This window comes from Hippopotamus amphibius, chromosome 17 (genome assembly GCF_030028045.1).
Source record: "Hippopotamus amphibius kiboko isolate mHipAmp2 chromosome 17, mHipAmp2.hap2, whole genome shotgun sequence".
In the NCBI taxonomy this organism is placed as follows: Eukaryota; Metazoa; Chordata; class Mammalia; order Artiodactyla; family Hippopotamidae; genus Hippopotamus; species Hippopotamus amphibius.
Genome location: NC_080202.1, coordinates 26,464,485 through 26,479,478, shown reverse-complemented (window position 1 = coordinate 26,479,478; position 14,994 = coordinate 26,464,485). Strand labels below are relative to the sequence as shown.

The 14,994-nt window shown below is 53.3% G+C and overlaps 1 protein-coding gene across 3 annotated transcripts in view; it reads right to left on the bottom strand.

The window, feature by feature from the left end:
• Window positions 1-14,994, bottom strand: part of CUEDC1 (CUE domain containing 1) — a 79,741-nt gene that overhangs the window by 36,016 nt on the left and 28,731 nt on the right. The window contains exon 1 of one of the 3 annotated variants that reach the window (XM_057716399.1): window positions 7,595-7,612. The exons of the other annotated variants lie outside the window; for them this stretch is intronic. The gene's annotated coding sequence lies outside the window, so the exon portion shown is untranslated. Of the gene's footprint in view, window positions 1-7,594; window positions 7,613-14,994 lie in introns of those variants that run through there. 3 annotated transcript variants of the gene reach the window in all.

The window sequence follows — 14,994 nt, the reverse complement described above, 5'->3', positions numbered from 1 at the left end:
TGCACACCTGGGCTTAATCAACAGTCATCCAACAAAGGCACTGCCAAATCACCGCACAAGCCCAAACTCGTGGCTGCTCTGTCCCTCCCGGGGAAGCCGCCAGCTGGGGATGTGGACCCTGCGCTCCCTTCCTCCCAGCGCAGGATGGGCCCAAGGGCTGGGTCAGAGAGAGGGTGTAGCCGCAAAGGCCCCAGCCTACAAGTGGGTTGCAAGTCACCCAGACTTAAGGGGTGTGAGGTGACAATGGGGAAGGTCCAGCAATTGCTGAGGCCTTTCAAAAGCAGCTGGACATTCCTTAGTCCCAGGGCTCCTCAATGAGCACCACTAAAACATGAGGTATTCAGCTAGTGCTAAAGCACTGCTTGCTGGCGGCAAACATGATTGACTCATCCTTCAAGGTTTATGAATCCTTGACAGAGGAGCCGGAGGGGTATCAGACCCATGGCCCATGGATACAGGATGAATTTGGAGTCACGCTACCTTCATGTGGGGGGAACCCATGTACGTGTGCAAACTAACCAAAGAGGAAAGACTGACAGGAAAGGCAGGAGTGAAAACCCAGCTTCCACAGTGGGAAACATCTGTGCATTACAGCCAAGGTCTGCAGATCCCAGCCGTCTAAAAATCCCAAAATAGATCATTCTCTCACTCTGAACGTGCTGACTGTCCCCAGATTGTACTTTACATGTGCAGAGCACTTGACAGTTTCCAGTGCTGGGGGCAAGTTCCACAAGCCCTTTCCATTCGGCCAGGCTCTAGGCTGGGCATGTGCCCGAGAGCAGGGGCTCACCTGGCCCCATGCTGGGCACTTCACCTCCATGGAATCCTCGCAACAACCCTGTGAGGCAGGAGGTGTTATCCTGCAGATGGGGAAACTGAGGCACAGAGGAATTAAATAACCTGCCTGCAGCCCCACAGCTAGGAAGTGGCCGAGTCAGGATTCTACGCCAAAGCCCATGTTCCCAAGCACTCACCGCACTGTCACCCCACTTATAATGAGGAGCCTCAGATCTCTGCATGGGACAAAGAGGGAAACCGAGACTCCAGAAGGGTTGGGAACATGGGATCACCCTGGAGCAGAACAGAAGCGACTGCACGGATTGGCTTGGAACAGGGACAGAGAAAAGAAGGGGGTGCACCCCAGCTCAGAGGTGAGAGGGCCGGTCCTGCCATGTGGCTCCTCTGCCACAGGGGTCCCAGGGCTGGCAGGACCCTCCCAGCCTCCGGCTCCCACCCCCAGCAGGGCCTCCCTGTCCGGCTCTGGCTCTGGGCTCTTCTCGTTGTGTTTCCATCCCAACCATACTATGCAGCAGCTGAGTGAGTCAGGCCCGAGAGGAGGAAGTGGCCACACTTGAAAATCATTACCATGCAGGGCTGAGCTCCGGCCTTTGTTCTTGAGCAAGGACTGTAGCATTTCACTTTCAGGAAGGAGCTGGGAGGGTGGGGCAGGCTCAGAATTGCACAACCGAAAGCACAGGCTCAGACACAGAGGTCCCACGTGGAAAGACTGCTTAGACGGCCCCTGAGGAAAAGTACAAGCAGATCCACGGCCCTCACACGACAGGTCCACACAGAGAGCGCAGGCCAACGCATCCCCTCTGCTTTTTAAATCAGAGAGGACTTCCAGCAGGGTTAAATCAGGGATCTGTTGTCAACTGGCTTCTAAGTCAGGGAAGCCAAGCAAAGGGAGGATGCGGACAGGCAGCAGAGGGAGGGTGGGAACTCAGGCCTCTGACCCTGACCACTGTGGGAGCCCAAGGTTGGAGAGGGACAATCCCCCCACATCTGGCTGGGAGGGGCAGCCCCAGCTCTGGGAGATGGCCTTCCTACATGCCCCGCTTCCCAAAACACAGCATCCCTCTTCCAACCATACAGGTGTCATGTGCCCCCCACAGCCACCCTGCCCAGGTCTCCCAGATGCAAGGAAAGCACAGCAAACAGCCCTCACGGGCACCCGCAGCCATGAGTGTCCAGGTAAACGTTTCAGGCCTGCAGCTCTTCCCTGAAGGAGTCACATCTCAGCCACCAGCACTGGTGGGAAAGGCTGTGAAGTGAATTAGTTAATTCTGGGACAGGGTGGATGAAAGTTGGAGAGGTGAGAGGAAGGGAAGGGAGAAAAGTCAGTCGACAAGGAGAGATCTCTTTTTAAAAACGTAATACAGAGAATTCCCTGGTGGTCCAGTGGTTCAGACTCTGCTTTCACTGCCAAGGCCACGGGTTCAGTCCCTGGTTGGGGAATTAAGATCCCACAAGCTGTTAGGTGTGATCAAAAAAATAAAAAAGAGTAATACAAACAAGAATAAAACACCCCCTCCGCTCCTCTCCCCACCTCGCAGGGGTCAGTCAGAGGCTAAGGTTTTACCCTGCTCCCCTCCTACACCTCGTTAGAGCTTAACCTCCAGGCCTTCAAGGAAATTGGTAGAAATGAGACCCTTGTCCTTCGTCAATTAGAAAGTAAACAGCCCTCTGGGGAGATCACCCTCCTCTGGGGGGCCCTCTCACACCCTCTGACAACCCCCTGTTCCCTTTGGGGGTGGCAGCAAGAAGTGGAAAGGAACCAACTTGCTGAGGGAAGCTGCCCGCTCCGAGTTGTGGGATGTCTGGCAAGGGCAGGCCACCCACCAGGTCCGGCTCACCCCCCTCAAAGCCTCTCTGTTTGTAAAGGGCTTTCGGGGACAGGAAGCAATAAACAGAGTCAAGCGGCCAAGATGCAGGGGCTGATTGTGCAGTTTATGGCTTTTCCAGGCCTCTTTGTACTCTCCCACCAGCTGCCTGGGGCTCTGCAGAAAAAGGTGCTGGCAAAGGCAGGCTGGTCCTTGGCTTGAAAGGTGGCCTCTTGCCAGGCCTAAGCTGGGTCTTTCCAAGTGTGTGAAGGGACTGCATGCCTTGATGGCCCCACAGGCTCCTTCTCAGAGCCCCAAAGAGAAACCCCGCCCGCCCCATGCTGCTAGCTAGCTCTCCTCTCTCTCTCCCCCTCTCTCCAGCCACAGCTCACCTCTCTGCCCAGCTCTAGGTTACTTCCTCACTCCAGAGGAGGCTAACTGCTGGAATTCCCAGAAGACAGCGTGCGCCAGGCCCGGCTGCAGCTCGGTAAGGCCAGGCGGGTGGCCCTCCTTCACAAAGCAGCTTACAGCTCAGCTAGTTTAGCCGCCCCGAGAGTAGAGCAGCTTGGGAAAAGCTGAGACTGATGGGGAAGGTGGTTCTGGGTTTCATGGCCTCCCCAGTGCCAAGGTCAGCTGGCATTCCCCACACAGGCTCCCATCTGGTGAGATGGTAGCCCAGGTGTGCAAAGCTGTGAGTGGAAAGGGTTTGTGAGAACTGTCTCTCAATACCCAGGAACCGATACATGACACAAGGTACAGCCACAGAATGGAGAGGCATGCAGCCTCTAGGTCTTCAGGTGCAGCATGCAATGACATGAAAAGGACCAAGTGACAGGGCCAGATGTCTCCTGCATTATTTTTGTTGAAATGTCAGAGTGTATGCTTGTATATTTGGAAATGCACAGGGAGGCGTCCAAGTGGATACACACCAAACACTAACTAGCAGTTGTGTAAGAGGTAGGGTTGCATGAGGGGTTTGCTGGTTACTTCGTGCACCTCTGCATCCTTTGAAGTTTTTATAATAAACATGCATTGTTTTTGTAGTTAAAAATTAAGAATTCTTTTTAAAAGGTGCATTGCAACGTACAATGTACAGCTGCTGTGGAAAACAGTTTGGTGGTTCCTCGAAAAGTTAAACACAGAATTACCATACGATCCAGCAGTTCCACTCCCAGGTATGGTCCCCAAAGAATGGAAAGCAGAGATTCAGATGTCTGAACACCAGTAACATTATCACAATAGCCCAAAGGTAGAAACAACACAGGTGTCTGTTCCCAGATGAATGGATGAACAAAATGTAGTCTATACATATTGCAGCCATGGAGTGTTATTCAGACACAAAAAGGAATGAAATTCAGATACATGCTATAGCGTGGATGAACCCCGAAAACATGCTAAGTGGTATAAGCTGGACACAAAAGGACAAATACTGTATGAGTCCACTTTGTGAGGTACCTAGCATAGGCAAATTCCTGGAGGCAGAAACTAGAACAGAGTTTCCCAGGGCCTGAGGGAACAGGGGGTTGGAGAATTATCGTTTAAGGGGCACAGAGTTTCTGTCTGGGATGATGAACAAGGTCTGGAAATGGACAGTGGTGATGATTGCACAACACTATATGCATACCTAAGGCCACCGAACTGCCACCTGAAAACAGTTAACATGGTCAATTTGATGTTCATTTTTTTGACAATGAAAATAAAGACACACATCAGGCAGGATGAGGCACTGGGTCGTAGAAAAGACCGCAAATCACTGGGCAGAAGGGGGCACTCCTTGGGCTGTGCAGAGAGGGCCACCAGCACACAGGAAATCCTGCCTGCACAGAGGGGCTCTGTCCCCATCTGCATGGAGTGGGCCAGGGGACAATGACAGCCCTGTTGATGAGGACTGTTCACAGGGTCTGCAGAGTCACACATGCCACGGGGCTGGGCTGGGGGGCTGGCCGTGCAGGGATACTCTGTGGGACATTTGGAGGAGCTGAGTTATGATACACTAGGAAACAGCTGTGAGGAAAGGTCAGTGTGCCAGAACCCGAGCGTACATCTGAGAGGCTCGCACAGGAGAAGCGGGGAGAGGAGCGCTGGCCGGCCTGCACTGCAGGGGGTGAGGAGGGGGACGGGAGAGAGAGGATGGGCAGGGGGCTGTCCTGGAGGGGGCTCTGGCAGGCAGAAACCACTCCTTCATTCATTCATTCAACAAACATCCCAGAGCACCCTCAGGTGCTAGGCGGTGGGAAAGTGGGGGCGAGGTGGGGAGGAGGGGACAAACAGCGGGTAAAGACCTTAATGCACCTTCACTCCCACCAGCCACCTTGCTCAAAAAATATACCCATATATAAAACAAGAAATTAAAAGCTGTTCCTCATCCCCGCCTTCTTGAAAAAAGGCAAAAATCCCTCTTACTTGAGCTCTTCAATCAGAACAGGAAATCAGATCACAGCTGTCAACACAGGCTGTCCCCCCACCCGCTGCCCCCATGGCTGGGCCTTACTGACGGCAGAGTGCCCGGGCTCCACCCCCAGCCACACCGGATTCTTTCTTCCTAAAGGGGAGGGGAGGGAGGACCACAGGCACACCCGGGTGGGAGACCCGGGATCGCGACCTGGGACCACTGAATCCAGACTCAGGTGCATGGCTTCCTGAGGTCTCACCCCGCTTATCTCCAGGTGTGCAAGGACACAGAGAGGCACGCATGGGGGCACATGTACGGTCAATGGCAGCTCTGCCTCACTCAAGATAAGCATATTTAAACAGCCGACTTTGTCATAAAAGGACCCTGTATCCAGGGCCTTCCTGAAATGTGTAACGTGTGTGTGTGTGCACAGAGGCAAGAGGGGAGCAGGCAGTTCTGAAATACCTCGGCCTGGCCACTTACAGGCTTCTCAGACGCCCGCTCCCTCCGGAGCTGTAGCGCCCAAGAAGGCAGCCACTCGTCACACGCGGCAAGATACATTTACAGTTTAGGTATTTAAAACTGAATAAAATTTAAAATTCGGTTCCTCGGTCACACGACCACATTTCAAGTGTTCAGTGGCCATCACGCTGAACAGCACCCATGTTAGCACATTTCCAGCGCTCCAGGGAGTTCTATCAGACAGTGCTGTTCCAGAACCAAAGGGGAGCCCTCCTCCTCAGCAGTATGAAGCCTGGGTGTACTGAAACTGGGGGACTTCGTTACGACGATCTGGGGGACCAAGGACTGTGGATAACTGATCTCCAACAGAAAAGCCCTTCCACATCCTTCTGGGAAGGGCAGGTCAGCGCAAAGACCTCCTTCTTCTGGGCCGGCAGAGCTAGGGGGAGTACTAGGCCCTCTCCCCACCGGTGACCTCGGCTTCATCCAAGATCAAAAATGGAGAAACGTGACGCCCAGGCAGGGCGAAGCAGGAGTCCAGCTAGAAGCCCAGGTCTGGTTTCAACACCTGCAGGGCCCTGGGCTCAAGGACCTGATTCAGAAAAGGTTCTCCCGTTTGCCCCGCCGGGACGAAGGGGGCACTGAGCGTAAGCAGCGCTCCTCCATCGGCCCCTCTCCTGGCTGTGCCCCGTGGGGGCCCTTGCATGGCCCCCTTGGGCTGCTCCAGAGCAACGGGAGGGAGTCAGAGGAAACGAGCAGCTGAGGCAGGGGCTACGTGTGTGGCGACGAGGGACGGCAGCGACAGGGCTTATTAAAGGAGAAAAGAAGAGCAACACCCGTTCCAGGAACCCAAGGGCGCAGGCTAAGGAAATGAACGGAAAGGGGTTCTGCAAACACAAAGACGCCTGGGTGCTTGAGCCTGTATCTTTGCACTAACCAGAAAGAAATTGGTCAAGGCACTTCCCGCCCCTGCAACACACACACCACACACGATAATAGAAAATGGCTGAGACGCCTTCACTCCTGACGTAACCAATCTCCTCAAGAATTTCCCCAGTTGAGTCAAAGGGGCATCCCCGTTTTTGCCACAGGCTGTCTCAGCTTGGCCCTGAAAGTCAACCAAAATGAGCTGTAAATCTGCCGTCTTTCCTGCAGGCCGCAGTTTGGGGGCTGGGGGTTGGGGGTGGGTGAGTGAGCAGTGGACCCACAAAGGGTAGGAACAGATGGAAATGAAGCCCAAGGGAGGACCTGTGAACAGGGGTTCTGATCCTGGCTCTTCCACACAGATTCCTTGAGCAAGTTCCTTTTTCCTTTTAACCTTTCTTTAAAAAATAAAGCAAATACAGAAAACTACACAAAATACACGTAAGTTTAATGAGTTATCGTAAGGCAAACACCTTCCAACCACTCATGTCAAGAAACAAAAGTCTGCCAGCTGCTCCAAAACCCTCTCCACGTGCCACAAGCTGCTTGCGTGGTAATCACTTCCTTGCATTTCTTAACCCTCCAATGCACATGCCTGGCCACTATACTTAAGTCTTGCATTGTTTGTCTTTAAAGTCTATTTTAATCTACAGGTTCCCCCTTCATCCCTTTTTTCCTTGTAATTTATGAGCTGAACAACCCAGGCTGTTTAACTACAGACTTCCCTACCATGGAGCAAGTTTCCTTTTCTCCCAGAGCCTTAGTTACTGCTTCCTTACCAGCGCCACCCTGCCCATCTTATGGTGCTCCTGTCACAATAAAAAGAGACAGCCTCAAAGCACCCCAGGAAATGCTCATGATATTTTGTTAAGCAAAGGATGCAGGACGCAAGCTGATACACATGATATGCTTTCAACTACATAAAGGAAAGATGCATAGGAAAAAAGAGCAGAAGGAAATGCCAACATATCAATAGTTGTCCTGGATGGTGGTGGAACTCTGTGGCCCCCTTTGCTTTCTTGTATTTTCCACAATTAGCATATAACAATGTGATGGGGGACAAATCATTTTTAAACATTTTAAAGAAAAGAGTGCTCTGGCAGTGTGGCACAAGGTCAAATGTGTCACCAGGCTTGTCCACTCCCCTGCCACGGGACCACTTGGCTTTGCTCTCTGCTCGCTCGGCCACCACCAACCCATCCAGACTCCTCACCCTGCTTCCCTTGATGCCTCCTGGCTGGTCGGCCCGTCTCCTTCCTGTCTCCTCTCTGTGCCACCAACAGAAGAACCTGTCTCAAACACGCCAGGTCACTTCCCAGCTCCTCCGTCTCTTGTGTAAAGATCAGACCCCTTCCTTTTTCTGCATCAGCTGTCACCACACTCAGTGAGCATCAGGGGTCACCTGCAGGGCTTGTCAAACACACGCTGCTGGGCTCCACCCCCAATGCCACAGGTTCAGGGACCCCAGAGCACAGCCTTCCGCGCCTCTCCTCTGACTTCATAAACAAAGCCTGTCCAGCTTTCAAGGCCCAGCGCAGGTTCCTCTTTTCCATGAGGCAGTCTCTGGAAACTTCAGCCGGTATCGATCCCCCTCTGCTCCTCCAGGTCAGCCCTAGCCCTCAAAGTGGATCTGGCAGCCTGGAAGAGGGGAGAGAGCACGGAGGGGCCGTGATGACAGGCAAGGTGGCACTTCCCCGTTTGCTGTCCCCCTCCAACAGGTCAGCTCCTCGGGGCAGCCTCGGGGAGGGACACTTCTCCAGCGCCCCCACGCCCGCTGGGGGTGCCCTGCACGTGGCAGGCAGACAGGCACCTCAGTGACATTCACACACACAGGCTTCTCATCACTCGCTCATTCATCCACCGTGAGGCAAAAAATGCTTAGTGAGGGCCTGCTGTGTTCCAGGATACACAAGATAAAAATCTCTTTTCTCCACAATGCACAAGAATGACAACAGCATGAGTTACGGCAGAAAGGGCTCTGTGAGGAGCCCTTCCAACTGCAGCCCTGGAGACCGCTGCGCACACACGACCTTGGCCCGAGAGGCAGGTGTCCGTGCCGCCGGCAAGCACACGCAGTTGTGGGCGCACCCCTGGGGCAGCCGTGGGAAAGGCTTGGCCGCCGGTCACAGGCTTCGTTGTCCCCCGGCTAAGCCACCCTGGAGTCGGGGACAGGATTTATGGGCAGATATTGTTAGGAGAACAGATGTCCAGGCAGGCGGGCAGAGCAACTGGGAACAATGGTCGTGACTGTGCCGGCCTGGAACCCACCGGAGGGAGGCAAGAAGACACTGCAGGGTCTGAGGCAGTAAGTGTCTGAGAAACAGACCCCCACCCCGATTCTTCAAACACCTGGGGCTCTGGACCTCTAGGCCCTCTGCCCAGCGAGACACTCGCTGAAGAAACCACGGACTGTGTGTGGCAGGTGCTGGCTTCGCTGTGACCTGGACAACGTTTACTTCTTTGTGCCCCAGTTTCACTATCTAATAACACCTTCTTAAAAAGTAGAAAAGCCCGACTTCCCTGGTGGCAGAGTGGCTGAGAATCCACCTGCCAATGCAGGGGACACGGGTTTGATCCCTGGGCCGAGAAGATCCCACATGCCGTGGAGTAAATAAGCCTGTGCACCACGACTACTGAGCCTGTGCTCTAGAGCCCGGGAGCCACAACAGGAGAAGCCACCGCAATGAGAAGCCCGTGCACAGCAACGAAGAGCTGCCCCCACTCGCCACAACTAGAGAAAGCCCGTATGCAGCCACGAAGACCCAATGCGGCCAATAAATAAATAAATAAATTTATTTTTTAGAAAAAGTAGTAAAGCCAAAAAACAGGATGATAGAGATCCCCATTGGAAAAATAAAAGGAGAGATTAAAAACAAACAACAATGCCCCTCTGTAAAAGTAAAAGGAAGTGCAAGAAGATTGGGCAGGGAAGATGCATTGATGCCTCAGTGGGGAAACCCTAAAGGTACTCGGGCATCCCTGGCACCAGGATTCTCAGGTGGAGGGGTGCAGCAGAATCCCAGGGAGCTTTTGAAAGCTCAGGGCCCTCTACTGAACCAGAATCGCCTGAGGTGCACACAATGCCCGTGCCCCAAGCCCCAAGCAAGTCAAAGAGGCTCAGGGGTATTCTGGGCTGCTCCCAGTTAAGAGACACTACCCCAGAGGTGGGCGGCAAATCACTCTCTAAAAGAGGAGGAGGGACAGTGGCTGCAGGGAAAACATTAAGGGAGCCGAGAGACCAGCTGGAGGTGAGAAGAAATGTCAACACTGAGGTGTCCTTCCTTTCTGCTCCCCACTCCAGAGATCTGGCCCTGGAGAGGAAATAACCTCCTCCTTGCACAGGCTGACCAGGCACCCACTGCTTCAGCCACACATGGCCGAGTCCTGGGCTGCTCCTTCCTCTGGCCGCCACACCATCCCAGCGCTTTCCCCTAGTCCTATGTTCTTAACGCCTCGGCTCTAACAGCCTCACCCTGACCAACTGCAATTTTAGGATTCAGAACGCAGAACTCCTCCAGGAAGCCTTCCCAGATGCACTCCTTGGCTTACCCCCACATGGCCTGGGCCTCACTGCACCAGCAAAACGCCAGCACAAGTCACGTGATATTGCAGTTACCAGTGTGCCAACTGGTATTGCAGTTACCAATGTGCCAGTGGGTGACCCTAACTGGCATTTTTTGGTCTTGTTCAGCTCTCTGTCCCCAACACCTAGTCCAGGGCCTGGCATAAAGCAGGCAAGCAATATATGCAGGCAGACCTCGTTTCATTACCATTCACTTTGTTGCACTTCACAGATACTGAGTTTTTTACAAATTGAAGGTTTGCGGCAACCCTGCATCAAGCAAGTCTATTGGTGCCATTTTTCCAACAGCACTTGCTCAGTTCATGTCTGTGTGTCACATCTTGGTAATTCTCAGCAGATTTCAAACTTTTTCATCATTATTATATTTGTGATGGTGATCTCTGATCAGTGATCTCTGATGTTACTACTATGACTGGCTGAAGGCTCAGATGATGGTTAGCATTTTTTTCACAGTAAAGTATTTTTTAATTAAAGCATGTACATTGTGTTTTATAAGACATAATGCTATTACACATTTAATACCCCACAGTATAGTGTAAACATAATTTTTATATGTACTAAGAAACCAAAAAACGTGTGCGACTCACTGTGCTGCGATATTCACGTCCTTGCAGTGGTCTGGAACTGAACCTACACTATCTCTGAGGTCTGCCTGTATATTTATGCTGATCAGGAGAAAGGGAGGGGAGGAACTTTTAAAGCAAACAACGACAAACTTTTTAAAACTCTAGGGAAGTTATAGCAAATATTTTCTTTAGCGCTGTCTATGTGCCACAGAGAAGCCTGAGACACAGCGAGGGAAGGGCGCCCACGGTGGCAGAGCTGGGTGAGAACCCAGGCAGTTTGGCTCCAGAGGCCCTGCTCTCAACCACTCTGCCATGGTACCTGTGGTTCAAAAGGGGAAAAAAGAGTGAAACCTAGAAAAAATAGCTCCCTCTGCAGCCTTTGCTCCTGTGGCTCGGGGGTCACAGCAACTCCAACGGTCACTCTTCGGACAAAGAGCAGCGAGGCACCAGGGACCCCGCTGCAGCCCCTGGGAGAGCCCAGGAGTCAGGGGTCCCAACTGGGAGCTCCCGGAGGCCCAATGAGAAACGGGGACAGGGCACTTCCTAGGTGGCGCAGTGGGTAAGAATCCGCCTGCCAACGCAGGGGACGTGGGTTCGGTCCCTGCCCCAGGAGGATCCCACATGCCGCGGAGCAACGAAGCCCGTGCACCACAACTATTCAGCCCACGTGCTGCAACGACTGAAGACTATGCGCCTGGAGCCCGTGCTCGGCAACGAGAGGCCACCGCAATGAGAAGCCCGCGCACCCCAAGGAAGAGGAGCCCCCACTCGCCGCAACTAGAGAAAGCCCGTGTGTAGCAATGAAGACCCAACACAGCTAATAAAATTAATTAGTTAATTAATTAATTAATTAAAAAAAAGAAACAGGGACAGGGCCGGTACCATCCAGGGCCTTTTTGCACCTGCCCCACCTGGCCCCTCTGGACCCAGGGAGAGACCAGTGAGAGGATGTCCCACCAGCCCAGGGGGCTTCATTCAGGAGAGACTATGAGGAAAAGCAGGACCCCTGGGTGCCATAAGAGTAGACAGGAAAGAAAACGTATTCAGAGTCAACCGGAGTGATTGAAAATGAAGCACACGCCAGGCACTTGGTGAGGTGTGTCCCCACAGGATTTAATTTTCACACCAACCCAACGAGGCAGCTGCTGCTCTCCTTGTCTTACCAATAGGAAACTCGGGCATTGTTCTGCCGGAACAAGAGAGAGAGAGGAGGCAACCCTCCCAAATCGGGTGTGTTTGGCCAAGGCTGAGTGGAGATGTAAGGATCTTTGGGTAAAGCATTAAGGATACTTGCTCTTTGTTCTCTTTCTTAAAGACAGACCAAATAAAATGGGATTTAGGTGGCACTCCAGAAGAAACTTTCTTGACTGCAAAGAGGTGTTAGAGAGAGCACTTCCCGGGAGAGACCCCTGAACACAGTGCATCACTCCAGCAAGCGCCTGTTCTGCAGGCAGGGGACTGGACCTCTTGACCTCTATCACCATGAGAGCATCAGCTAATGTACTCGGAGGTCTCCTCAGACAACTTGGCTCCAGCTCCGGTCTCGTGGGAGGCTTTTGGACAACACAAACCTGAGGTTAAACACATCCTCCGCTAAATTTGACAAGCAGATGGGTGGAAAGTTCCGATATTGAAATGAAGTGTGCAGTTGGCGGATTTAATCAGTGAGTAAAGCTGGCACGAGTGTGGTACTGATTGATAAAAGCCTACTGTTTCGCAAACCCTGACTTGTCTTTTTACCCCCAAGATACGTCTTCTGTTTTTCTTTGCAGTTATTAAATCTGTATGCATGGAATTTAAAACCTCTGCCATACACATATCCACCAATGGGCATTATTACCGTGTCGTGTAGAGGGTTGGTTGTGTCACGCAACACTCAGAATGATGTGTTTAGCCTTGTTTTTCCAGAGTTGTGTTTTTTCAGTCATTTCTTCAAGGGAAAGTAAATGACTTAGTTGGAGCAAAAAAAAAAAAAAAAAAGCCTACTGTTTCGCCTGTTGGAGAACGTAGCTCATCGAGCCAGCAGTGACCGAGATGACCATGAGAAGTGTGGCAGGCAACCCGCTCAGGCAGAAAAGTGCTCAGGAAGCCCCATCCTGCAGGGGCCACCCTCGCCCACTCGCTGCTGAACTGCTGGGAGGTCTGGGAGGACACAGCGCAGATGTGCTGTTGCCCTGGACTGCTCGGGCCAACGCTCTCGCCTTGGCCTGAAGCAGAAGTCTCCCTGCCATGAACAGCCTGGCAACGCAGGGCACCCTGGGCAGGAGGAGGGGGGCGCCTGGGGGCCTGGATCACACGCAAGATGCTCAGTCTAGTCTGGCGAGAGGCTCCTGATTCTGAAGGTTCATTTCAAACCAGGTAACCCACTGGTTTAAGTCAAACACAGAATTTACTATTCACCATAGAACAATCACATGACAGTGATTTTGCAGTTTACCCAGATGTGGGGCTTCCTTAAGGTAAAAGGGGTCACAGTACCAAAGAGGTTCAAAACCTCTCCCACCCTCTCCGCAGAAACCAAGGCCTGGAAAGGTTAAAGGCCTCGTGCAAAGTTCCTGCCAGAGAATCAGCAGGTGTCAGCTCTCCCATCAGCCTCCCGCCCCAAGTGGCCAGCAGCCTCTGCGAATACAGGGGGCCGAGGCGGCCGAGTGTCTGTAAACTACGGCACACTCGCTCCACCCGTGGCCTCAGGACGCACGAGGCACCACCACGCAGGTCAGGCCAGGCACGGGTCCCCAGCTGGAGAACTGACCATGGCTCCCCCACCCTGGGAGCTCCAGGCCACTGCAAGTCCCCCTGCGCGGCCCCCACCTTCCCCGTTGATCCCAAAGAGAGAACGAGGGTGAAGGGCAGAGAAAAACCCCCAGTCGGCAGGCATGGGTTCGCCCAAAGCAAAGGCAACACAAAGGCTGCGCCTGTTTCCATGGAGATGCGATTGGTGAAGCAAAGGAACAAAACAGAGCAAGAAACACAAACCGTCACCACCTTCCGGGCCAGTGTGATCGATGCTGTTGGGCCAGAGCCCTGACAGGAAGACATCGGAAGGATTAGAGGTAATCAGAAGACCAGCAGCCAAACCGGGAGCCCTTGCAGTAGGTCGAGAGGGAGGCAGCAGCTGCACCCCGCCCCCCAGCCCCCAGGTCTACGAATTAGCCTGGCCCCCACTCTTGAGAAAGACTGTGAACAAAAAAATCCCAAACCGGAGTCCAGAGTGAATGACTATTCCCTTTACAAAGGGATTCTCTGCTTGACAAAGGGATTCCTTGAAAGGGCCAGAGCCCAAGGTGGACAGGAGCATTGCTTTGTTTCATTATTGACTTCTCTGGGGCAGAGGAGGAGGAGGAGGAGGAGGAGGGAGTAACTTCCAGCTGAAAGTTTGTTAGAAAAGATGACCAGATTCCTAAGGGGAAGGCATAGAGGGGTGGAGACAAGCCTCTGCTTCTAAAACGTTTGCTGGGAGAGGCCCTCAAGAAATCAAGCCAGGGCAGCTTTCAAGCAGAAGGAGAGAGAGCCGAGTGCCCGCTGCCCGTCCCGCAGGAAGGGCACAGCAGAGGAGGCGGGCAGCAGAGTTTCCAGCAGGTACCCACGGGGTGGACCCCAGAGCCATCAGGCTGCGAGGAAGAGTGTGGACAGTAAGGGGCAGCCTTGTTCCCTGGAGCAAGAAGGCAGGAGGCCAGCGGCGGGCTCAGGGCTCAGCAGATGACAGGGGCTGCTCTGCCCTTTATCAGGTGACATTTATGAAGCGCCTCTCTGCACGTAGTGCCATCCTGGGGAGGGATGCCCTGCCCTTGGAGAGTCTCAACCAGGCCTTCACTCCACTCGGTCTTTTTCATAATTTCTACGGGGAACAAGAAACCAGCCTAACAGCAGCAGGAACATTTCCTGAGCATGATAACTAGCCATTGTCTCCTGGATCCCCTCAACCACCTAACCACGAGGGAGACATTATTCTTATTCCCGTTTACCCATGTGGAGACGGGCACAGAGAGGTAAGTAACTTGCCCGAGGTCACGAAGCTAGTAAGTGGCAAAGCCAGGACGCAAACACGGGTCTGCCCAACTTTAAAGCCTGTGAACACTAGGCTAAATGCCTGCCACATCAGCCCATTTCACAGACAGAGGTGCCGAGGAGGGAAGGCAGGCGAGTTGCACTGAGGCAGGGGGTGGATTCTGAGGACCAGCTCTCCGGAAACACCCAAAGGTTGTTTGCCTTGTGATACCTCCCCCTGGAAGGCCGGCCGGCTGTCTTGGTGGGGTACGTAGACAGCTCTGTGGCCATGAAGTCACTCACCAGGTCCGGGCCTCGGTTTACCTCTCTGCCATACACCCCTGCAGTGCGAGCTCCCCTGCTGTCTCCCTGAGAGAGAGGGATGGGGAAGACACGTGGGGCAAGGTCCAGGGTTGTCACCAGGAAGCCCACGGAAGGAACAGGCTCAGTCCCAGCTCCACCAAAGATCCACAGACC